The sequence below is a fragment of the Tursiops truncatus genome, chromosome 3 (assembly GCF_011762595.2).
Source record: "Tursiops truncatus isolate mTurTru1 chromosome 3, mTurTru1.mat.Y, whole genome shotgun sequence".
In the NCBI taxonomy this organism is placed as follows: domain Eukaryota; kingdom Metazoa; phylum Chordata; class Mammalia; order Artiodactyla; family Delphinidae; genus Tursiops; species Tursiops truncatus.
The window spans coordinates 26,827,498-26,853,803 of NC_047036.1; the positions used below are offsets into that span (position 1 = coordinate 26,827,498).

The 26,306-nt window shown below is 42.4% G+C and overlaps 1 protein-coding gene and 1 pseudogene across 4 annotated transcripts in view; one reads left to right on the forward strand and one right to left on the reverse strand.

Annotated features, from left to right (window-relative positions):
* Positions 1–26,306, forward strand: part of NPR3 (natriuretic peptide receptor 3) — a 70,029-nt gene that overhangs the window by 26,533 nt on the left and 17,190 nt on the right. The window lies entirely within an intron of this gene.
* LOC109548972 (coiled-coil domain-containing protein 167-like) lies at positions 4,696–22,788 on the reverse strand (annotated as a pseudogene).

Sequence of the window (26,306 nt, forward strand, 5' to 3'; positions counted from 1 at the left end):
TGCAGAAACCTATGATGGTATTGTCATCATCCGAATCTTTTGCCTCAGGAATGTGAAAGGACACAAAGGACATTGTAGTTCTCTTCAGTAGTTCTGCCAGAGGTGGCCTGTGTCAATACTGAAAACATCCAAGTCTTATACCTATGCCACTGTATGTTACTTTACTTTACTGGGTTCATATTAATTTTCTGGTTTAAAAACTCAGAAATGGTGTCCTTTTGTCTAACCTCTTTCCTAAGGTTGTTGAAGTTCAAGTATTTCAGTACAGGTCGTCCAACATGATGATACTTAGTGGGCAAAAGTTGGCATTCCATTGCACTATCAGGTACATCTTCTTGGTCATTAGTTATCCTGTGTTCAGAATGTTAAATCTTATTTTAATGGTAGTCTAGGCAAAATCTCCCTGGAAGGTGTACCTACTCCAGAGATCCATAATACATTCCAAATCCAATACTGCTGCTTTAGAGATTATTTGTAGTTGTAGATTACAATATCGCTTCCCTCTGATGGTGGGATCATTAAAACGGATTTTATACGTAAATAAAAATGATAATGTAGAAATTGGAGCTCCGCATAATGACTTATTCTGTCTTTCGTAGTTATGTGTGTTTTAGCTGTGCTCTTTTGAGTGCCACTGCAGCCGTTTATCAGGTTAGTTTAGACAGGTGGTTGTGGTGAGTATCGTGGAAGAGGGAGATACGGGGCCTCGCAGAGGCTAGAGCTTGATCTCCTGCAGCGGGAGATGCTGGAGTGGAGTAACAAGGCTTGGTGGTCTTCATCCTAAGCCTCAGCTCTTTCCTCATTCTTGCTGCTTCTCCTGGGTTGAGACAACTCATGGGTTGACTCATCTACTTAGAATTTCTGTTAGTGACACCGATTGTGAGCTCTTCAGTCCTTGTTACTGGATCTCAAATCCAGCAACTTGGGTGGACTCTATCCTAAAGTTTTACCATGCATTTTCTAAACAACCACAAGACCTGTGAACAGTAACAGTTTTGTTTCTTTTCAGTTCTTCTTTTAAGTATGCTTAATCAAGAGATATTTAATTACATTGTCTATTAAATTAAGTATAATTAATTAAATTAAAACTTAATGATACTGGCTAGGATCCCAATACAGTACTGAATATAAGTAGCGGTAGTGGGCATCCTTGCCTTGTTCTGAACTTTAAAGTGAACAGCATGTAACAGATTTCATATCTGTTCACATCACCATTTAAGTGTGATGCTTACTGTGGGGTTTTGGGGAAAGAGTCTTTATTAGATGTGGAAGTTCTCTTTTATTTGTTTTTATTTGTTGGTGAAGTTCTGTTCTGGCAAAATGATACCCTTTATTAGGATAACTGAAACAAAAATAGCACAGAAAACATAAAGATTCACATAATGTAGATTAGGAAAGGATCTGGACACAGGTTTTTTCTTAATTGAAGTATAGCTGATTTACAATGTTGTGTTAATTTCTGCTGTACAGCAAAGTGATTCAGTTATACATATATATATCCTTTTTCATGTTCTTTTCCATTATGGTTTATCACAGGATATTGAATATAGTTCCCTGTGCCATACAGTAAGACCTTGTTATTTATCCATCCTATATATACTAGTTTGCATCTGCTAACCCCAAACTCCCACTCCATCCCTCCCCCACCCCCCTCCCCCTTGGCAACCACATTTCTGTTCTCTATGTCAGGACACAGCTTTTTTTTTTTTTTTTTTTTTTTGCGATACGCGGGCCTCTCACTGTGGTGGCCTCTCCCGTTGTGGAGCACAGGCTCCGGACGCGCAGGCCCAGTGGCCATGGCTCACGGGCCCAGCCACTCCGCGGCATGTGGGATCTTCCCGGACCGGGGTATGAACCCGTGTCCCCTGCACCGGCAGGCGGACTCTCAACCACTGCTCCACCAGGGAAGCCCCCTAGGACACAGCTTTTGATTGTAGGCATTGTAAACTAAATGATATCCTTGACCCCATGTCATGTATGCTAGTATCACAGTCATCAGATTAGCATGTGGTTGGCGTCTTTGGAAAGCTTGGGATCTTCTCAAGACGCAAAAATTTGGAGCTTAAAAATTTTTATAAGGCTATAGTGAAACATTAGAAGGATGGAATGGCAATGGTATTTTTTAATAAAATTATTATTATATATTTTAAATTTACCAAATTTTGTTATTAATGTTGCTTTGTTTCTCCCCCTCTCTTGTTCTCTCTCTCCTTCTCTCTTTCTCCCTACCTTCATCTGCAACTCTTGCCTTCTCTTTTTTTAAAGTGACTTTTTAACTGAGATGAGTGCAAATTTACATGCAGTTTTAAGATGCAATATGGAGACATTCCTCGTATATAGTGCCTAGTTTTCCCCAGTGGTAACATTTTGGAAAACTATATGTAAGATCACAACCAGGATATTGACACTGATACAATGCACTAATTTTACTCACATTTCCTCAATTTTGTTTGTACTTATGTGTGTATGTGCATGTGTGTGGGTATTCAGTTCTGTGGAATTTTATCACCTGTGTAGGTTGGGGTGTTTGAATATTATCAAATGCGTTTTCTATATCTATTGAAATAATCAGATTTTTTTCTTTATTCTGTTATAATGTGGTGAGTTGCCTTACCAGGGTTTTCCCTCTGAACCCCAGTTTTATTGAGATATAACTGACATATAACATTGTATAAGTGTAGGTACAACATAAGGATTTGATATTTGTATATATTGGGAAATGATCATCACAATAAGTTTGATTAACATTGATCATCTCACATAGTTACAAACAAATTTTTTTTCTGGTGATGAGAACTATAAAAATCTACTATCTTAGTAACTTTCAAATATACAATACAGTATTGTTGACTACGGTCATCTTGCTGTACATCTAATCCCTGGAATGTATTGATATTTATCTTATAATTGGACATTTGTATCTTTGAACCACCCTCATTACTAGAGTTTTCTAACTTTAATAATCTCTGCACTCCTGGAATAACTCTGCTCTCTCTATACCAAGTCTTAAACTCCTCTATTTCCCAGTTCATATCTTGGAGAATATAATTGTGGTTGAACCTGTACAAGTTTGCCTTGGTGGAGATTTCCATGCTGGGTTGTCTCAAAGGCTATTGGCAGCCTGTAGATTAGGCTCTCTAGGTTGGAAGTCCACTCCTGTTTCACTCATCTCTGGTGGGTAGTTGGGCGGGTACACGTGTGCGATGCGATGGAAAATAGGATTGCTTAGGGCTGGGCTATCATTGGGGCTCTGGGTGTTGCATGTACTGTAATTGTCTCATTATTACCACATGTATCTAGGACAGTGTCTCCGCCATTCCTTTGGGTACTATAATAGTATTTTTAAAAGTATATTTGTCCTTTTACTAGTGAACCTGGTGGAAACCTTATCTATTCTGATGTATCATCTTTTAATAGGGCCCATTATATTGGGAGATGGTATAGCCTGATGGTGAAGTGTGCAGGCGTGGGGTTTCACAGACCTAGCTCTGCATCTTACTGTTTTGGTCTTGAGCATGTGTCTGAAACTGTGCCTTAGTTTACTGACTCTAAAATGGGGATAAATAATTTTTAACTGACAAGGTCACTGAAAGAACTCAAGCATTGTATGTAAATAATATTGAACACAATGCCAAGCACTAAGTAAATATTCAATACATGGTAGCCATGATTTCTCTTACTTTTGTTTCTCATATTCCAGGCCAACGTAACCAATGTTTATGAGGCTTCTGCATGTCAATGTTCTCCCCAGCACCCCTGCTCATCCTTCAGAAGTTAACTCAAACACCACTTTCTCAGGATGTCTTTTCCTGACACTCCAGACGAGTCTCACACACTCCGCTCCTTTCTATCATAGCATGCCTCTCTGGTTGTAACCACATGTCTATGTGTGGGATTTTTTTAAGTTAACGTTGGCCTCTTTTGCCAGACAGTAAGTTCCATGAGAGCAGCCACCATGTCTGTTTCTGTTCACTCTTGCATCCCCCTTACTGTATGCTCGGCACATAGGACGCAGCCGATAAATGTAATCTATTATTATTATGCTTATTATTTGGGGTTATTACTGGACCAGAAGACATCAAATCCAAGCCCCTTCCTGTACAGTGGTGAAAACTGAGGCCCAGGGAGGTGAGGTGGCTTTTCCAAATGTAACCGCTATATTGCAGTCAGTACAACAATGCTGGGTGGTGACAGAGTCCTGTGCTTAGACCTTATCAGGTACACAAAGCCAGGAGTTCAGATCCACTTATACTGTGGGAGATGGTACTGGGGGGTAGTAATGGGTTTTTACAGTGGGGATTCTGAAGACCTTCTAGTGTGCGGCATCAGAAATCTGAAGTTAGAAGTAAAGCCCCACTGGAGAGGCCGTCAGATATCAGTGGGACTCCCAGCGTGGCTCAGACAAGTGCTTGCCAAGTGTCTGTCTAGCCTCCTCTGGTGGGGTTTTGTCTTGCAGCCAGGGTGGTCTTTACTGCCTTTCCCTTGGGCTAAGCCAGCACAAAGTCCTTCTGGAGACTCAAGCCCCACAGCAGGAATGGGAGGCGAGAGGGGCTGGGCTGACAGGAAGCCCTGCTGCGATGTCTGGGTCAGGCAGAAATGGCCCTTGTACCTTGGCCCTCTTGAGGCTTGACGGGCCTGCTTGGCCGTGACCACGGCGCTGAGGGGAAGCCTGTGCTGACTGGAGAAATCTCAGGCTCACAGGGTCCAGTAGGCGTCGATGAGGGTCCGAAGGAGGAAGATGGCCACCGACAGCAGCATGTTTTCCGGTTCTCCTGCCGAAGCAGCTGCAGCTCCTTCTCATAGTCGGAGGCTTTGTTCATCGGGCTGCTTTTCTCCTTCTCCAGAAACCTCCTGGCCTCTGAGCCCAGCTCCGCCCCGTAGAGCCTGGAGTTCACAGCCTCCAGGTCCCTCCGACGTGACAGCTTCTTCTCCAGCCCATCGATCTCTAGGGCGATGCCCAGATTCTCCAGCTTCTTTTTTTTTTTTTTTTTGCGGTACGCGGGCCTCTCACTGTTGTGGCCTCTCCCATTGTGGAGCACAGGCTCCGGACGCACTGGCTCAGCGGCCATGGCTCACGGGCCCAGACGCTCCGCGGCACGCGGGATCCTCCCGGACCGGGGCACGAACCCGCGTCCCCTGCATCGGCAGGCGGACTCTCAACCACTGCGCCACCAGGGAAGTCGTCCAGCTTCTTTTTAGTCATGTTACTTGCCGGGTTCCCGGAGTCATTACTGGACGCTCTCTGGTGGTTTATATTGGGTCGCCCACATATGCAGTGGCTCTCACTCCAGGGTGTCTGGATGGAGCTGTTTGGCCTCTGCCACCGAATTGTTCCAATTCTAGAGCACTGGTATTTGGTTTTAGAGTGCGCTGTGTGGTGGCCAAGCCAAGATTAGTTGCATCCCCTGACTCCTGGTCAGTGGCTTTCTTTATCCACTACATCAGTCTGACCTTTTTAACAACAATGTGCCCAATATGGGGGCAAACCCATGACCCGAAGATTAAGTGTCTCAGGCCCTACAAGCGAGCCCGGCAGGCGGCACAGGCAGGAGCGCTTCCTTCCTTTTCCTGCCCCCTGCCTGCCCAAACACACACTTTTAACATATCAGTGTCTCTTTACTCTTTCACATACTTGACAAAGTCCGGCTAGGACTGCGTCTCCTCTCCATCTGCAGCGATCTATTTTGCCTGTTTTCTTCTAAAGTGTCAACCACCATTTCCTAAATCAGCAGATGCTGTTTATTGAGCACCCCAGGGACCATGGCTGTGAACTTGATCCTGGACCATGTAATGGTCCCATCTTGGGTGGGATCTTCATCACCTAAAAATACTTGAGCAAGTATATAAATATCCACGGCCATGAGCTCTGGGAGGCTACAAGAGCTGCATTCCTGTGCCGGCACAGATTGGAAACATCATTCACTTCAGTGTCAGCACTCTGACACACTGATGGCATTCACACAAGTCTGGACCGTTTATCTCGCAGTAGACCAAATGTGGCACATGTGTGAAAATATCCATGTTTCTAGAGAAATGAAGTCAAACACGGTGGAGTGGGTTCACTTAGTTCGTTAGTAGGAGGCTCCCTCCAAATTCATCCAGCTTTCCACGACCTCTTTAAGTGGATGAGGGTTTCCTAAGTTAGGGTGCATTAACTCTTTACAATTCTGTGCAACATTTCGTACGTAAGGGCACGTGTGTATATTTCTGGAGAGAGGGGCCAGCACCCTTCATCTGATTTTTAATGGGGTCCATGTCACAAAAAGGTAAGAATCATTGAACTAGACCAGAGTTAGTCAGCATACCGTTTGACCAGTTACTGTCCCAAGCCCTATTTATTCCTACGGATAGGGTACAACATTGTGCAAGCAAGGTTGCATTGAAAAATCACTCCCCTGGAAGTAAATGAAGAGACACCTGAATGCTCTAACATTTTTTAATCTTATATTCTAAAACCATTAGTTTTATTTCTGAGATGAAAGAGATACTAATTCATTTATTTATTCCTTCATTCTGAACTAGGGAGTCAGTCCAGTCTTTACAACTACCAGTGTTTTCACATGAGATCTTTAAGAGGTAGACTTAACTTTGTCGCAGCTACTATTTCTCAGTTTAGACTGAGCCAATGTTGGAGACCTCTTTTCCCCTCTGGCAGCTGCTCTGACTTCTCGGTCCTGTAAATCCCACTCTTGGCTTTGCCCCATTCTCCTATTGTGTTTGGCACTTCTGAGACCCATTCACTGGCTGGCCCTTTAACAGTTGGCTCTGCCCTTGGGTGAAGCTCACCCTCTTTCCTTGATGTTGTAGTTGTTTAAATCAAAACGATACATGATTTTCTAGATTGAATACAATGAAAGAAGACCCACACTGAATTAAAAATGAATTCATAATACTCTGAGAATTAAGGCAAACACAAGTCTCCCATTCTGCTCTTCTCCACTCCTGACTGCCATTCTTTGGAGGCCATAATCCTTAACGTTTTTATTGGCCTCTGCTGTTTCCCTTTATATTTCTAAAATAGCTTATCTATATTGATGTTTTGAATATTAAAAATTTTGATATTATTTTGTGATTTTGTAAAATGGAAAAAGATTTAGTTCCTTTATACGCTCTTCCTCTACCAATACTTTTTCCTCCCATCCTCCCAATATTTTGTGACATAATTTTTAGTTAAAGGTATAGTCACAAAATAAAATTTGAAGCTAAAAAAATAGAGCTTTTATTATTATGACATGCATATATATGTATATGTATTTACAACTGAATCATATAGTGTTCTATGATTACATTTCTTTTCCTGCCTAGCTTTTTGTTTTTTCTGCAGTTAGTAATTTCCTTGGTTTTTTACTTGCTTCCATGTAATTCTCACTATTTCATTCTTATTCCCTCAGCCAAAAATTTTGGATAATGACGTTTCTTTTTTCCCCCCTTTGTCTTCCTGCTCTAGTTTAGAGTAATTGCTTTCTTCAGTATCAACTTTTAGTTCTCTCCTGTACTGGATCCTCTTTTTCTTGGATATCAAATCTCCTTCTTTGTTGAATTTCACCTTAGTTTTGAAGGACAGGGGTACAAGGATTCTTCAGTATATGCAAATCAATCAATGTGATACACCATATTAACAAATTGAAGAATAAAAAGAACCAGCTTTTAGTTTCATTGATTTTTGCTGTTGTTTTCTTTGTTTCTATTTCATTATTTTCTGCTCTGATTTTTATGATTTGTTTCCTTCTACTAACTTTGGGTTTTGTTTGTTCTTTTTCTCTAATTGCTTTAGGTGTAAGGTTAGGTTGTTTATTTGAGATTTTTCTTGTTTCTTGAGGTAGGATTGAATTGCTCTAATCTTCCCTCTTAGGACTGCTTTTGCTGCACCCCATAGGTTTTGGGTCATTGTGTTTTCATTGTCATTTGTTTGTATACAATTTTTGATTTCGTCTTTGATTTCTTCAGTGATCTCTTGGCTATTTAGTAGCATATTGTTTAGCCTCTATGTGTTTGTGTTTTTTTTACAGTTTTTTTTTTTTTTTTCCTGTAATTGATTTCTAATCTCACAGTGTTGTGGTCAGAAAAGATGCTTGATATGATTTCAATTTTCTCCTGCTGAGAGAGGAGAAATTTACTGAAACTTCATTTGTGACCCAAGATATGATCTATCCTGGAGAATGTTCTGTGTGCACTTGAGAAGAAAGTGTATTCTGCTGTTTTGGGATGGAATGTCCTATAAATGTCAATTAAGTCTATCTGGTCTATTGTGTCATTTAAAGCTTGTGTTTCCGTATTTATTTTCTGTCTGGATGATCTGTCCATTGGTGTAAGTGAGGTGTTAAAGTCCCCCACTATTATTGTGTTACTGTCAATTTCTTCTTTCTTGGCTGTTAGCATTTGCCTTATGTATTGAGGTGCTCCTATGTTGCGTTCATAAATATTTATAATTGTTATGTCTTCTTGGATGGATCCCTTGATCATTATGTAGTGTCCTTCCTTGTCTCTGTGACAGTCTTTATTTTAAAGTCTAGTTTATCTGATATGAGTATTGCTACTCCAGCTTTCTTTTGATTTCCATTTGCATGGAATATCTTTTTCCATCCCCTCACTTTGCCTGTATGTGTCCCTAGGTCTGAAGTGGGTCTCTTGCATATATATAGGTCTTGTTTTTGTATCCGTTTGGCCAGTCTGTGTCTTTTGGTTGGAGCATATAATCTGTTTACATTTAAGGTAATTATCGATATGTATGTTCCTATTACCATTTTCTTTATTGTTTTGGGTTTGTTTTTGTAGGTCTTTTTCTTCTCTTGTGTTTCCCACCTAGAGAAGTTCCTTTAGCATTTGTCGTAAAGCTGATTTGGTGACGCTGAATTCTCTTAGCTTTTGCTTGTCTGTAAAGCTTTTGATTTCTCCATTGAATCTGAATCAGATCCTTGCTGGGTAGAGTAATCTTGGTTGTAGGTTTCCCCCTTTCATTATTTTGAATATATCCTGCCACTCCCTTCCGGCCTGCAGAGTTTCTGCTGAAAAGTCAGCTGAAAACCTTATGGGGATTCCCTTGTATGTTACTTTTTGCTTTTCCCTTGCTGCTTTTAATATTTTTTCTTTGAATTTAATTTTTCTTAGTTTGATTAATATGTGTCTTGAAGTGTTTCTCCTTGGGTTCCCCCATTTTTTCAACTCTTCCAACTTCTTTTATTTTCTGTGATTGCCACAACTTTATCTTCCAACCTGTCTACTGAATTTTTAATTTTTGATATCATATTTTTAATTTACAAGACCTCTTTTTTGTTCTCTTTTTAAAAAATAACACACTGACCTTGTTTCCTGGATGCAATATCTTCTTTTCCTGAGTATACTCTTTCATCAGTTCTAGAATAAACTTCGTTCACATTTTAACTTATCTAAAGTTGAGATTCATTTTATAATTGGTGGGCTGTCATAATTTTTTCTTTCTAAGGGCACATATAATAAAGGTGCTTCATATAATTGCAGATATTTCATCTTTGTTGAGATTTTTTTAAAGTTTTCTTTTACTTCCTGCTTGCCTATTTCTTTCAAATTCCTTTCTAAAAATATTCATTTTGAATTCTTTCTCTTTCATATTATAAGCTTTTCTTAAACTGTTGGTAATCCTTATCTAAGTTCTGTGTGCATGGGAACTTGTCTAGTGGTGGACTTTATTGTAGGGTAATAACATGTCAAGTTGGCTTTTTCAAAGGGTTATCCCAAATATGATTATGTGAGGGTTGTTTCTCTTAGGCTGGTCAGTTTCAATAAATAATTCTCCTCCAAATAACTTCTTGAGAGTCATAAGCCTGCCCTACATTCTGGGAGCCTAGGAAGGGGGGACTCTCACCTTTAGGATTGAGGACTTTTCACCTACACCTCAATTTTCAGTATTATGCTTCACCCAATCTCCAGCTGTGCCTTGTACCCTCCCAGTCGGATCTTTGTGTCAACATATTCAGACAATAAATCTCCTGTCTTCTGCCTGGATAGGAAGGGACAGTTTCTTCTCTGTTTAAGGCTTGGGGGTGGGGGGATCTGACATTTAAGTGCTTCTTGTACAGATTTTCAACTAATCCCAGTATTTCCAACCCCACTGCATCCCTGCCTCCAGAGGTAACTAGTGTCTCCAGGTTAGAGCCTCTGGACTGGAGTTCTTTGCTTCTTGTTGGAATTCCCTGCCACGCTCCCATGCACACTTGGATTTAGGTTTCTCAGGTCTGTTGAGTCACCTACCCCTTTCCAACTTCCAAACTTTTTTTGACTTTCCTCATCTACTTATTTCCTTCCTGTACTCTTTCAACTGGTAAACTTACCTCTTAAAAATGTCATTGTCATTTTAGTGGGGATTTTGCAGGGAATGTATGTTTCAATGGTTGTGACTTACTGAAGTCTCTCAGTACCAGGCAAGTATGCAGAGATGGTGGCGCCATCTTTATTTTTTGGGGGTGGTGGTGGTTGTGGTGATCTGGTTACATTCAAAGCAAAGAAGGAAGAGGAGGAGAGAGACAGAGTGTGTGTTTGAGAGAGGGGGTCAGTGTATTTCTTTTAGTCCAGAATGCTCTTGCTCCTTTAGAAATTCCCACTTGGTTACAGCTTCTCTTCTAGGGGCTACTTAATCTTGATTTATTAGCTCAGTGCTTTCTTTCTTACCCTCACAGATATGCCTGCCCTCTGTGATTCTTCAAAAGCAGTTGTACAGAAGCAACACACATGAACAATAATATATACTCACTAAGAAAAGGCTTGTTCTTTTACAGGTTTGTCGTACTAGTGTATGAAGACCTTATTTTACTCTGTGTCCAGGGCTAAACTGTTTCTTCTAATACAGCTCTTATGTCAGTGTCATTTGAAAAAGGAACACGTATAGGAATATCATCTAGGAATCCTGGTGCCAGTGTAAGTAGAAGTTTAGGTTTTAACGTGGATTTTTTAAAAAGCTAAGTTTTAAGGTTAAAAAATGGAATATTTACATAAAAATAATGGGACCTGTTTGTGTCCTGGTGGGTTATTTGTAATTTATCACAATGCAGTGGTAGCAATTTTGCACCCTTTCTAGAATCTCTTAAGACTCTCTTATTGTACAACAAAATACTTCAGAAAAAAGTGAAAACATTGGAAGACATAAACTTGTATAGAGGGTTACAACATGGGACTCAGTCACCTTCCAGTGCAACCCTGGGTAGTAGAGACCATCTCCTCTGAAGAGCATCTGTTCCCTAGTAATCTCCAATGTTGCAGACAGCATTATTCTAGAACCAAAGGCAATCCAGCTGGGAAAGGAGCTGTAGGAGAGAAGGCAGCGCTCCTGACCCTGGACTTGGGCTGAGAAGGCCCTTGGCTGGGTCCCTTTACTTCTTAGGGCTTCCTCTGTTGTAAAACCAGAGATTGGGGCCACCACCTCAAGGGGCTTTCCCATTCCCAGGTTTCTGTTATTATATGTTGAAAGTGTTTTTCTAACTTTAGTCTTAGTTTAGATGTTGTTATTTCATTGTCAATATCTGGATATGGAATTTACTTACCCTTTATTGAAAAATCACAATGTAACAATCATCACAACCCACCCACCTGCATTTTAGGAGAATTTTATTCCAGTAAAGTATTCTGCTGCTTATAACATTATATCATAAAAGTCTCTTGGAAATTTTCATTACTCCAGCTTTAAAATACAAAGGACCAACTTTTCTTCAGCTCCAGACTGGTCACCGTTCTGCAGCCTGAAACCCTTTGTATATGCAAAACTCATCTTTGTGTACACAAACTAAGTAATTGCAATGTTCTGCGTCCAATTTGCATTTGCAGGGATCCAGCTGCAAGTGTCGTTTTGCAAACACAAAATTAGAGCCTGGTTTTTAAGAGTGGTTTAGATGCATTTTTTAAAAAAGTATTTCTCCAGTTAATCTCAGCGATGGCTTTTTGATGTTGTTGTTAAAGAAAGGTGTTTTAGTTATAGAGAATGTGCAGAGTCCATTTTTTTAATGAAATAATGCTGCATCCTTGGTACTCTGGCTTTCAAATTCAGTTTCATACTTCTTAATGCGACCTCTGTTCTTGACTTGGGGTAGAATTTGGTAAAGGCTGTTTTTATTTCTAACCAGGTATTCTGAGCAGGAGGTGATTTTATAACCTTGGATATTTGCTCATTTGAGGTTAGCAGGCCACCCATAGCTTGTTTTTTCTCCTTATTTAAAAGTTGAAAATTTAACTAATTAAACAAATATTCCGGCAGTGTCTGATGCACAGCAGAATTGTTAGGGAGGTGGGATGTGTATTGGGCCATCCCTCCCTCCCAGGTTCCCCTCTGACGCTCGAAAACGAAATGGGAGCCTGGAGCCTGCAGCTTATCTAGCCACAGTATTTGAAAAGAGACAAGGTTTAATAAATCATTGTTTAGATAGGCCAGGCATTACATTTTGGAAAGTCCAAAATGTTGAGAAACAACACTCTCATTTCCTTCAATGAGGGGAAGGCCCAGCAGTAAAGCTGTCGAATCCAGCTTGTGTTTTGACACTGGTTTTCCACAGATGCAGTGTGGGAGGTGTTATCAGTTGAGAAGTTATCAGCTCATCAGTGAAATCTTGGCCAGGCACTTCCCCCCTTATTGTCTTATATAATATCATATAATTGGAACTGGATACTCTCTTTTTTTTTTTTTTTTTGGCGGTACGCGGGCCTCTCACTGCTGTGGGCTCTCCCGCTGCGGAGCACAGGCTCCGGACGCGCAGGCCCAGCGGCCATGGCTCACGGGCCCAGCCGCTCCGCGGCATGTGGGATCTTCCCGGACCGGGGCACGAACCCGCGCTCCCTGCATCAGCAGGCGGACTCTCAACCACTGCGCCACCAGCGAAGCCTGGAACTGGATACTCTTACTGAAAATTTTCAGTTAGCTCTTCAGTAAAACCAATGAAAGAGAAAAAAAAAAATGCAGCAGACGCAAGCAGTATTTGCCCCACTTCTGGTGAAGGTGTGCACAGGCAGCCTTTTGTGTCTGCCAGAGCTGCATCAGAATAGAATACCCCCAACACCACCCTGCCCTGGGCCCTCACCCCCTTTCTTTAAAGTCAGCCAGGGAATAATTTGTCCAAATGAAAAGGCCCTTTCCGGCACTGGAGGGCTTTGCTAATTGTATTTGAAAGAATCAAAGCAAACCACAAGTTGGCTTTTAACAAGAGAAAAGTAATGTGTTCACATACCAACATATTAATAAGATTAGTTTTATTAGGAAGAGGTAATCAGGCAGAATAAGGACTGCAAGAGGAATGGCTTTTTAAAAGCCATTCTTTTATTTTCTCGCTAAAGAAATACCAGTCGGCTTTCAAAACACATTTAAAGAAAGATGTACCGAAATCTAAAAAAATACATCAATTTCACTTTCTTGACATAAAAGGGAAAAATGTTTTAAAATTGTTTATTTCTGTAACTTTTAAATAGCTTTAGTTGTGCTAAATTAGAATAGTAAAACAACTTGGGAATCTCCTGGCTAAAGTATTTTTGTTTGATTGTAAATAGGTATCCATTTACTTGTGATTTCTACATATTGGCAGGTGTGGATTTATTAATTGCAAAAATGCTGTTGAACTGGTGCAAGTGGAAAATGTTCAAGGAGAATACGCAGCACCCCACTTGGAAATGATTTTTCCAAGCAGTAGACTTCATTTTGACCTTTCAAAAGACAATCACTGCATTTTTTTTTCCATTATATGCAGTGATGTAGTTTCAGTTAGAAAGCTATTTTGCAATAATGGTGACAATGTACTCAAATGCGCATGACTAAAATAGCAATGCAGTGTGGAAATAAGTTTCACAATCCAAAAGCCAAGCGATTTTCCTTTGTTTTTCTTCCTGTATCGTCACTGAATGGAGTAGAAGGGCGTTTCACGCATTTGGCCAAACTCTTTACAGCAGAAGCACATTCTTTCTAGAAGAGTCAGGTCACTTAAAATATGGACTAGAGATGCATTACCAGTTCAGCTTGCAGAAAGAACATACATCAGCTCGAACAGTTATACCCATTAGCATAAGTGAAGGAGCATGGGGCAAAACTGGAGAGGATGAAAGCTCAGAGTTCTTTTTTCTGCCTTTCTCCTCCCTTCTAACATCTCTGTGCTCTGGGGGCCTCAGCGTCCTTCTTTCTCCACTTGGTGAGGAACTCATTTCCACAAAGATATTGGGGGTTCAGTAGATTAGCTTTACCAGGATATTGCATTTCAATGGAAAAGGAAGACAACATAAGTAAACCTAAAGGTGATACTTTTCTGTTCCGTGGAGGAGATGAGTGAGTCTTTCAAATGCCAGGCTTTAGTCTTTCTGCCAGAGAGCTCTGCTCAGGAAACATTTATTTAGTCGGGCCACCCTGTGGCTAGAGCAGCGTGGTACTTTCTAAACTTACGTGAAGCTTTGCATTTTACTAATAGAGCGGCAGCAAAATGGCTGCATTTCCCATAATTTGACAGGAACCAGAAAGGAGTGCCCATGTGTTCAGCCTTCCAGCTTGGAAGAGGGGAGGGAGGCCGATGGGCCCCGTCGGCTTCGTTGGCCGCTGCACTAACAGAGGACTCTTGGTGTTTGATGCTGACTGCAGCCACAGTTTTGAAAGTCCACGGGCAGAGTTGGGTTCATAAGGCCTGGCCATTGATGCTTCTGTCCATGTGAGTGGATATGGCGGAGGAGCCCAAGGTAGTGGTTCAGTAAATGTTAATTGATAGGCATTAAAACAATCGGCGACCCGGGGGTGTGCCACCTTGTGTGCCGAAGACGTTAATCTGTAAAATGGAGAAAACCACACCAGGTTGCTCTTGGAAGTTATGAAGAATGATTGTAAAGGGGTTTTCGAAGCTTAAGCGCTTTGACTGATAGTGTCCGAAGAAAACAGCCCCAGCTGCAGAGAGCAGAGCATCTCCGTGGCCCTGTGAGCAGTGTGCAGCAGCAGTGTGCAGCAGCAGTGTCAAATGGCATCCTTTCTGGGGTCCAGCCAAATGTTAAAAGGGAGGAACTAGAATAATATATTGCTGGGGGCTCAACCCCTTCCTGGTTATGAAATTCGAAAGTGACTTAAGCTGTAGGAAATTATTTTGGATTAGTCTTTATCATCTGATTTCCCCCCTGGAGAGAACTTGCTTCATTTTATAAGGTTCTAAAAATCTTTTTTTTTTTTCTTTTTTTAAAACAAGAGGCATCAGCCACCGTGTCCCTCGCTCTTCTTTTTTTTACAAAATTTTATTTATTTATTTTTGGCTGCGTGGGGTCTTCATTGCTGCGCGCAGGCTTTCTCTAGTTGCGGCGAGTGGGTGCTACTCTTCATTGCGCGGGCTTCTCATCGCGGTGGCTTCTTTTGTTGCGGAACACGGGCTCCAGGCGCACAGCCTTCAGTAGTTGTGGCACACGGGCTCAGTAGTTGTGGTTCACGGGCTCTAGAGCGCAGGCTCAGTAGTTGTGGCGCACGGGCTTCCTTGCTGTGAGGCATGTGGGATCTTCCCGGACCACGGATCGAACCCATGTCCCCTGCATTGGCAGGCGGATTCTTAACCACTGCACCACCAGGGAAGTCCTGGTTCTAAAAATCTTGCTCCCACAGACTGTGGTTTACAGATAGGGAGGAGGTGAGCAGAGAATTTGTGTGTGTATAATGAACAATTTAACAATTGGCCTAAATTTGGGGACCTGTATTATTCCCTTTACCGTTATCTCTATGTGGGATAATTACTAAATCACTGAAGTCAGCCAGCTTTGTTTTTACCCTATCCTAAAGATCTTAAAGAGATTTCATTTATTAGTAAATAGTCCTGCATCAGATCGGCACTCTAATTTGCCCATCGTTGCTCTACAAACTACATTCATTTCAATTTGGGGCCATTTTCTCTTTTCGTAACTCAGCAGTGACTGAAATATACTCAGCAGTATATTTATGGTAGCCCTATGTCTAAGAATTTCTTGGGTAGAACAGATTTCAGATACAGCACATATGCCCTCTAGATGCACATGTGTTTTTGTTGATCATTTGACCCTATGTATCACCAGGCATACAGTTAAGCCTGCAGACGGTTGTTCATTGAACCTGTGTGCCCGCCATTGCACACTTACTGAGCGCCTCCTTCAGGCAAGGCATTGTGTCTTGTGAGGACAATTCATCACTTGTGTGGGTGGCTCTTGAAGGATGGGTAAGAAGAGGTGGGTGCAGAAGAGCCTCCTCAGAGAGGCTAATACAGGGAATCCCAGCTTAGAAGAAGGAGGCAGTAGACACATTTAGGGAATAGTGAGCAAAATCACCTGCCTTGAATGAGGGGATTTTTGTAGAGGAGGAGTTTGGAAAGGTCTCTCGTTTTTGAAATTTGCTCCTCCCTTGGCTGCCAAGACACCACCGTGTCTAAGTTCTCTGCCTACATTGCAGACTTTCCTGGTCTCCTTTCATGACTCCCCTTTTCCACTTGCTCCACAAATATTAGTGTTTCCCAGATTCTTTCCTTGGCCCTTTTTCTTCTCTAAACACTTTCTGGGCAGCACATCCACTCGCCTGGGTGGGATGTTCATCTTGATGTGGATAACACTTAAATTTCTATCTCCAACTCCAGCCTGTCTTTGAGTGGCAGACCCCGAGTTCCAATTGCCCATTGGCACCTCTGCCTGAATAACACTGTGTCTACCTGCCTCATCCTTTCATTCAGAACTGCTCCATTCTGAGCTCTGCTGGACCAAGCCTAGAGGGGGAGTCAAGGAGGATGGAGCTCCGAGTTCAAAGAACTTATTCTGCATGCAGAAGAAAGTAGAAAGTAGGAGACTGTAGTCAAAAAGAGATTTTCAAGGATTTTGAAAGTAGAGCAGTTCTGGGTGATGATAAGATCTTTGCTACTCAAAGGGTGGTCTATGGACCAGTGGCACCAGCATCACCTGGGAGACTGTAGAAATGAGGAGGTGTAGTGCTCTATCCCTCAGACCTGCTGAATCAGAATCTGCATTTGAACAAGATTTGCAGGTGAACTGTGTGCACAGTTCTGAGAAGCTTTGGCCTAGGGTATGTGCATGAGAGTGAATTGATGAAGTTCAGTGGAGATGAAGTGTTCAATGTTCAATGAATGGATAATGCACGGGGAGATTGAAATGGTTCAGTACGAATGCAATAATGTGGGTGGAGAGGAAGAATGTGAGCTGACTGCCAACCTTAATGCATTCATTATGCCCTGGGAGTGAGGGAGGGTCCTTGCGTCAGATGACAGTGATATTTGACATAGGATTATTGACGTCTTAGTTCTTTGAGAACAGAGCCTCTGATTAGGATTTTTCCCCTTTAAGTTCTGTGCCTCAGCTCTTAAGAAAGATATAGCAGATCCTTAAATAATGATGAACTGACTTTACGAGCAGTGGGCTTAAACAGATTAAGCCTTTTGGTCAATTTACATTGTTTTAAAGGGAACCTGGAGCTAACGTAAACAATCTGGTATCCAATATCACCTTTTCTCCCCCCTCCTTTGATTATACTTTCCTGACAGGTAATTAAAAATGTGTTTGCTAGGGCAAACTTCTTCGTTCTTCTTTTCTCTCTCTTGATGTGCATATAACATCTTGGAAATCTTATACGTGTTAGAGAACTCATATTGATGCTCTATCCTTGGGTGTGAGTTTGGTCTTTAAGGAGGTGCCTTGCTTGATAGACAGATCAACACTGATGATGCAGGTACTGATTTGGAGCCAGGAGATTTGAGCTCCAGTCGCAGCTCTGTTCTTACTATCTGTGCAACGTTGAGTGAATCAGGCAACTATTACAGGCTTCAGCTTCTCATTTACACAATATGCTGGTTGGACTATATGAGCTGTAAATTCCCTTCGAGTTGTAAACTTGTGATTCTGTAATTCTTTTAGGCTGTTAAGAATGCCTGTGAGGTTAACATGATGCAGCTCCCTAAGATGTGTACCCAAGGGTCTCTCTTGTATTGTGGCCAATATATTTATGAAACTCAGTGTCATTCTATCCATGATTCAAAATCATGATACATCTGCATCTAGAGTACTCTGCATAGTTCTGGTAACTTTCTTAAGAGAAACGAGTCTCCTCACATTAGTAGAATATGTTAGCCCTAAATGTTTTTAAAAAGAAATAGAGTATCTTTTAATTGCCCAAGGGAGTGAAACAATTTTCTTACGAAATAGACTTAAAAAGATCCATCTCTTTGAAATGTTGCACCATCCAACCTTGTGAAGACCATGGGGCATTTCTTGAAATCTGAAGACTTAACTGAATTCTCAAGCAGTAGACCTGAAGGGATACTTTCAGGATAATGACAAGGAATGACTATTTTTCCTGGTAGTTAGTAAGCATATGAAACTCATTACTTGCACATTTTCCAAAGGCTGTCTTAACATGGGTTCCAGAATGATTTAGATCAGTTCATTATGCTGGATCCCAAATGGGATTCAGAGCGTGTTGATCTTTTGGTGTGAGGCCCTATTCTTTTTTTTTTTTTTTTTTTTTTTTTTTTTTTTTTTGCGGTACGCGGGCCTCTCACTGCTGTGACCTCTCCCGTTGCGGAGCACAGGCTCCGGACGCGCAGGCTTAGCGGCCGTGGCTCACGGGCCCAGCTGCTCCGCGGCATGTGGGATCTTCCCGGACCGGGGCACGAACCCGCGTCCCCTGCATCGGCAGGCGGACTCTCAACCACTGCGCCACCAGGGAAGCCCGAGGCCCTATTCTTTAAAGTTGATATTGGCGATATACAAATACCTTTAAAGACTTATTCATTTAAAAATTAAAAATGAATTTAGTTCAGTGATAGAAAACAGAACTGGACTGGACAAAACATGAATGTTGACCTTATGATTATGTATTTTCACATGTTCTTATAGAAGCTACTGTGGAAAGTTTTCCACAATTTTCCGGACTTGGGATATTCATTTAGGGAATTAAGAAAATGTTTATTATGGGAAATTTTAAACACATACAAAAATGGAGAGCACAGTATGTGAAACTCTGTGTCCTCACCACTCAGCTTCAATAATTAACCAAGTCAGTCTAATTTCATCTCTAACTTTTTTCCCACCCTTACCCCTCGGCGCCAGTAATTCTGAAGCAAATCTAAGGCATCCTCGTTTCATCTTAAGCATTTTAATATGTATCTCAAAGATAAGTTTATTATTTTATTTAATAAAATTTATACACAATGAAATCCATAGCTCTTGATTGTGCTATTTGATCACCTCTGATAAACGTGTATGTCCACGCAACTACTACTCCTGTTAAGATATAGGAGATTTGCAGGACCACATGCAGTTTCCTCATGTCCCTTTCCAATCAGTTTCTACCCCCATAAGCAACCACCCTCCTCCCCCCACATCTTTAATGAGCTATAATTGACAAATGTATTCACATAAATTGAAGGTGTACGACATAGTGATTTGCTATGTGTGTACATTGTGAAGTGATTACCACAATACGGTTAGTTAACACACCATGACCTCGTATAGTTACGTTTCCTATTTTTATTTTCTGGTGGTGAGAACATTTTAAGATTTACTCTCTTAGTAAATTACGTGTATACAATACAGTATTGTTAACAGTAGTCACCATGCTGTACATCAGAGCCCCAGAACGTATTCATCTTATAACTGAAAGTTTTTACCCTTTTACCAACATCTCCCCATTTCTCCCACTCTCCAGCCTCTGGCAACCACCGTTCAACTCTCTTTTTCTATGAATCTGACTTTTTTAGATTCCACACAGGTGAGATCATATAGCATTGTCTTTCTCTGTATGGCTTATTTTGCTTAGCATAACGCCCTCCAGATTGTCACAAATGGCAGGATTTCCATACTTTTTTATGACTAAATTCTATGTGTGTCTCTCTCTCACACATTTTCTTTAATCGTTCATCTGCCAGTGGACACGGTTGTTTCCATAGCTTGGCTATTGTGAAAAATGATGCCATGAACAGAGTGCAGTATCTCTTCCAGACACTGACTTCCGTTCCTTCAGATATATACCCAGAAGTGGGATTAATAGGATTAATAGGCCTTTTTATTCACAGATGGGTCAGAAATCCTGATTCACTTGATCTGAGCTGCTGGTTTAAATATCTGCTTAACAGTTAGTGTGTTGCCTCATGTCCCCTCTCCTCTTTTCTTCTTCCATCTTCTGCCCTCTCATTCTGTCTCTAGGTGTGGGTTCTGTCCCTCCCTCATCTTCCAGTACATTGTTAGTCTTCTCTTTTATAGACCCTCGCTGGTCTTTCCAGCCTACGTGCTCAACTTGTAGAACTCCTCAACTATTAGCCGCTTAGAAGCAGAAACCAGAGCACAAAACTTTTACAACCTTAGCTGGCTGAACATATGTGCCAGTTGGATAGATGTCATAACTAGGCAAGACTGGTTTGGACCCCTACTTAAGAACTTGCCCACCCAACATTTTCTGCAGTTTTGACCCCATCCACCGACAAAGATCTCTCGTTTCTGTTTAGGATGTTAGTCAGAGTGTCTCTTATAGGATAATAACAGTGTCCATCTATGAAGGTTTTGTAAGAACTAAACACAGTAGAACTTAAATTCTATTAAGTTCAGCTCCTAGAATATAGGAGATGTTCAATATCATAGTTAATACCTGGAAGTAAAGAGAACTGCTTGACTTTGTTCAATCTAGCATTTTGTAAACCTGTTTACCCCTGATAGTGCTATTTCTAGAGCCATCTGTTAACATGTTAAGGAATGCTGCTGCTGTATGGAATCCAGCTTCGGAAACTGAATTAAGAATTGAACAAAATTAAGCTGCTGACTGTTCACAGTGAGTGAATAAACCAGAGCTGCTTGAACTGGGAGTCGGGCTTCTGGATCTTAACTCCGTCCTCACCACACCTTGAAACTGCTTGAATAAGAAGGAGAGGTTTCATTTTAAGACACAAGACAGAAATGAAAAAAAAAAAGTCATCCTGATACAAAGCCTAGATTTTTGCTTATCTCTTCCTTGTAATCACATCTCCAGGTGACTCGAGAGATTTAAGGAAAGCTGTCTGAAGTTCTCAGGCTCAGCTTTCAAGGATGTCGTCAAGGTGGATAGAGTAGAGTCTAGCCTTTCAGAAGGAGTGAGGCCAGAAATTGTCCCCCTGTGTCCCCCGGTCTCCATCTCACTCTGGCTTGGTCACCCCACTTGCAGTCTTGGGGCTGCCCCACCGTCCAGCAGAGTGAGCGGGACACTTGCTGCCTGCCTCGGCCCTTCCCCCTCGGGTTTGGTGTGTGTGTTTACCCACCTCGACACTGTGCCCGACAGGAACATAGACCCCTGGAAAGAAGGCCAGCAAGTGTCCAGAGCAGTCTGTGGGGGTCGGGTCCCCAGGCTTTCCGGAGGCACATCTGGTCGGGCACTGGTGGGACATGAAGGCCAAGGACAGACATTGCTCACCTGATTCATCTGGAAGCCAGAGACGATTATGTCATTAGGTATGTGCATTTCTCAGCTAAGCCTTCAAGAGTGATAGGTGATGAGAAGCATCCTCATATGACGTGTGTGTGGGACACATTCAAAGGGCACATGTATCAGATGACCGAATTCCCTGTATGAGCACTGGGAGAATTTTAAAAAGTCATTCTCATGCTTGCGCTCCACACCCACTAATTCCAGCAGCCCAGTTCCACGGAGTTCTCCTCCACCTCGTTTCTCGGGGCGGCTCTCCTGGCTGAGGTTGCCTCATGTAAGTGGATGCCGTCCACCAGCACCGCGGCACCTGCGCACAGCCTGCGCTGCCGTTCCCGTCATTAGAAGGGCAGCCGATTGCGGTAGCGTGGGAGACACCTGAGGGGTCAGAACTTGACTTAATGATCTTCCCCGGGGCTGCTTTTGTTTAATGATCCATTTTGTTTTAGGTGATGAGAGAGAGAAAAAAAGCTGCTTCTATTTGCAGGCAAGTTAGTTAGTTTCCCAGTCTAGGGCATTACTGTAGGGGCAGGGCTGAGCCTGGGATGGAGACAGTCATTTGGGCGACTTAGGGCCCATCCCCACCCTAAACAAGTCTGCCAGACGATATGGCAATTCTTCGGCCAAGCACAGGGCTGGACCCTGGCCTTCTCCCAGGTCTGCTGCCTGACTCTTGGTAAGCCGCTTGCCCTTTGCATTTCCTCGGAGTTACTAGGATAAGGGTAAAAATGTACAACTTCACTTTCCTCAAGGCTAAAACAAGTCAGCAAGTGACCAAGTGTGAATTCCATGAAGGCAGGCCCAGTATAGAAGAGCAGTATAGAAGGCCCGGTATAGAAGAGGGGTGTATGCCAGTAAGAGTGAGAACCCCTCTTTTGATGTTGAAGAATTGGTGATATCGCTTGATTTATGGAAGTTCCTGCTGTTGTTACTCTATATTGTAGATTTAAAATTTTATGTTTCAAAAGCAAATGGAATGAAAACAGATAGGATCTATACTTTTATTGTATGGAGGTCATGTGTGCAGTGTTCATCGAATGCATAATGTCCTTTAACCTTCAGCCTCCCCATGCAGCATGGCCAGGCCACTTTCTTCTGTGTCTACCATCTCCAGTGGCCTAGGAGGGCAGGACAAGGTTCATTTTCAGGGTCTTATTACTAATAATTCAAGATGAAGCTGCCACTGTTTCTGCTGTGATAGGGAGAGGCAGGTCCTGGACCATCTCTCCTCTTATCTGCCTGCCATCAAAATGTCCTTGTCCCTGATCTCCCCTTTAACTGATGGGGACGTTAAGGCTCATGTCTTTTCAAAAGACTCTTAAGAAACACTGCCCCAAACCCTGTGCTCTCCTGATTTGCATTTGGAACCGTTGGTTTGTGGTGAGAAAGACAGAACCACCTTACGACATGCTTGAGTACATGTGAACACCACGAGCGCAGCCCTGGGAGAGCCCAGCCTTGTGCTTAACTTTGGTAGCTTTCTCCCACTGGTCTCCATCTGAGAGCTTTACAGGCTTTCTCAGGTATCCAGACGACCCTGGGAGTGAGATTACTGCCGGGTGGTCCACTCTCACTTTACAAGAACAGCTGAGGCATGTAGCATTCTCTGCTGTCTTGTTTGGAGCACAGGCATTGAGGAATTCACCTATGAATTTGTCTCCCCAAAGAGAAATGAGAAAGACTGTGCTCACTGTCACAGATAAGAGCCATGTCAGGAACGGCAACTCTTTATGCTCAGTTAAAAAAGAACTAGATTTCTTCTTTTTTTTTTTAATTGAAGGATAGCTGATGTACAATATTATATAAATTACTGGTGTACAATATAGTGGTTCATGATTTTTAAAGGTTATATGCCATTAATAGTTATTATAAAATTCTGGCCATATTCCCCACATTGTACAATGTGTCTTTGTAGCTTATTTTATACCTAATTGTTTGTACCTCTTGATCCCCTATTCCTATATTGCTCCTCCCTCCTTCCCTCTCCCCACTGGTAGCCACTGGTTTGTCCTCTGTATCTGTGAGTCCGCTTTGGAAAAGAACTAGATTTGTATTCAGCTTTTCCCATGATAGAGAATTAAGAAGAAACTACACTAACAAATAGACGTGGCTGACAGGTGCTATCAGGGAGAAGGCCAAAGGCATAAATGGCTTTCTTTTATGTGGAATAGCTGTCACTGGCCAGCACCAGAGGACAGAATCAAGGGAACTGAGACGAAATGACGGGAGAGCATGCTTCCTTGTTCTGGGCAAACTCTCCAGAATGAGCGGAAGATGGTGAACGATTTCCATCTTGTTTGAACGAAAGACACTTTGATGCACAGCGCAAATCATTATCATCCTGGAGCTGGTCCCTCACGGGGGTCGACTTCACCAGCTGCCTTGTGTGGAGTCCATCTACGCACCAGTGGGGGGCGGCGGCGCTGTTTGGTGGAGACGAAACTCCTATGGCTCATGAACTGTATTTGTTCTCTTAACTCTGCCATCGAGCAGGGGAATGGCTGCATTTAGGAATTTAAGGAAGACTCATGGCTGATGACAGTAAGGAAGGGCTTTCCAGCTAGAAATGAGGCTTACTACTAGAACAGGTCGGTCAGAAGAGGGAACGCTGTTTTCTTCCTTTAGTAACCACTGCCTGATCTGTCAGGCAGGAGTTTGAAGTCGCAGTGTTGTTCTGGCCAGAGGCGGAGGTGGGGGGGTGGGGGAGGACGGACCAGATGACCTCGTTCCTTTCAGCCTGGGGGCCAGTGGAAAGTGTTCCAAAGGCAACTTAATACTCTGGATTTATTTTTCTCCCTCTTTTTTTAAATAAATTGGCACTTCCAATTTTCAGTGTCTATAATGTGCTAATGGGCTTTCCTCCCATTAAAAAACACGTGTGGATGTGAGAATGTTCTCCTCGAGAAAAGACGGTCTCTGGGGTCTTGCTTCTGGCTTGAGGTCCTATGAGGTAGGTGTTATGAAACGTCCCCCGCAGCGGGCTGGGGTGTGAGTGAACCTCAGTGGGGGCCAGCAGCTCTCCTGCTAATTTTGGCAGGAGAAGGAGACACTCAGCCAATTTGAGAGGAAAGAAGGTAAATTTTGCATTTCATTTGCAAACCCAGATAAAATGAGTTTTTGGACGCGAGCAGGTATTGAGAGCCTATCTATTCTCTTCTACCATTAAGCCTGTGAGGACAGAAGTAATCCAAGTTCATGTTTTTCAGCCAGATAATTATTCTTCCCATCCCGATTGTAGAGGGGGCAGCTCAGAGGGCGTATCAAGAAGGAAGGGAGCTCAAGAGCCAGACAGAGGGTGGTGCTGGGACACGTGTCCAGTGCTTTGGGTGGCCAGTGGCAGCGTGGCGGCCCAGGGTTAGGATTTTGAGAAAGAGGAGGGAGCGAGGTGGACAGGTGATGTCCAGCAGCTGGTACTTCACAGTCTAAGTAGGGGCTGTCTTAGACTCCCTCAGAGCAAGGACTATAGGTGGAACAATTCTCACTTACAGAATGCAGGGAGATGGCAGGTGAGTGATGCCTTTAGGTTCTCAAAGTAAGGAGTGGATCGGACCAGGGCTTTTCAAAGGCATCTTATGTTTCCCATATTCCACGATTCTATGATGCTTCCCTCTGTAGCAGGGTGGTTTTTATACAATTATCAAAGGGAAGATTGATCTTTTGAAAAAATAGTTTTCATTGTGGCCTGAGGATTAAGTTACACAGCTACAGTCCACTCATTAACTCATCAGCATGCTACGTTCTCAAGCCATGATGACTTCGTGGCCTAAGTGAAAATTTCATATTCCTCTGGAAAATTGAATTAGCATAGCACAATCAGCAGAAAATTATCTTTGACTAGTAGATTTTATTTCTACACCATTCTGCTTTGCCTAAAAAAATAATGACTCTGAGACTTGATGGCTAACAGTAAGAGCTAATGTCTACCATTTGCTTTCACAGTCCCAAGAGCTGTGTTAGATGTTTTACGTGCACTCGTTCATTTAATCCCCAGAAGAGCTCTATGAGATGAGTAGATACTGAACTCACATTTAGTCGATAAGGATATTGAAGACTTGAGAGATCAACTAACATGTCAGGGCCAGGATTAGACTCTGGGTCTAGCAGCTAACTGAGGGGTCTCCTGTAAACCATACTCTTCTGTCCTCTGCCTCTCCCAGAGGGTCAGTGGAATTGACTAGCTTGGGCTGCACCCATCGCAGTTGGGTGGAATTAAGGACGTGACTTTGTGGAAGAGAACTGTTTGGAATATGAAAGCATGAACAAGGAGGCTTAGTTTCCATTAAGTGTAAAGTGGGTCAATAAGATATGTTGTAATAGTAATTAGATCCCTTATTTTCTGAACACTGCTATTAGGAATTAGAAGCTAAGCAGGATTCCTAGGTTTATAATTCTCTGTCTCTAGACAATAACAACAAAGGTAACAGGGAGTGCTGACTTTTACATATTTTACATCTATTAGTTCACTTAAACATGACAGCAGCCCCTTGAGATAGGCACGAGTATTTTCCTCATTTTCCAGATGGGGAAAACCGAGACCCAGAGTGGTGCAAAAGCACAGCCAGGAAGTGGCAGAGCTGGGTGGCGAGCCCAGGCTCTTTAACCATTATTCTAGCCTGCCTCTCGGCACTAGGCTTTGGCAATTCTGAAATATTTGCTCCTCTGATGCAAACACGACTTATTGTCCTTCAGGGTGGGATGAGGCCAAGAAGAACTGGACGTTGAGCCATGTCTTCTGTGAATGTTTGTGTATTTGAACCAGGTGGCTCTCTTCCTCCGGGGTTTCTTTCTACGACTGGGGCAGGAATGCCTCTCTCAATGCCTCACCGTGGTTGTCTGTGGGATGCCCAATTCACTCTGCTGCATGGAATTCCATTCTTCTGAAAGAAGAAGGCTGGAATTTGGGGGTACTCTTATACCTAATCTGTAA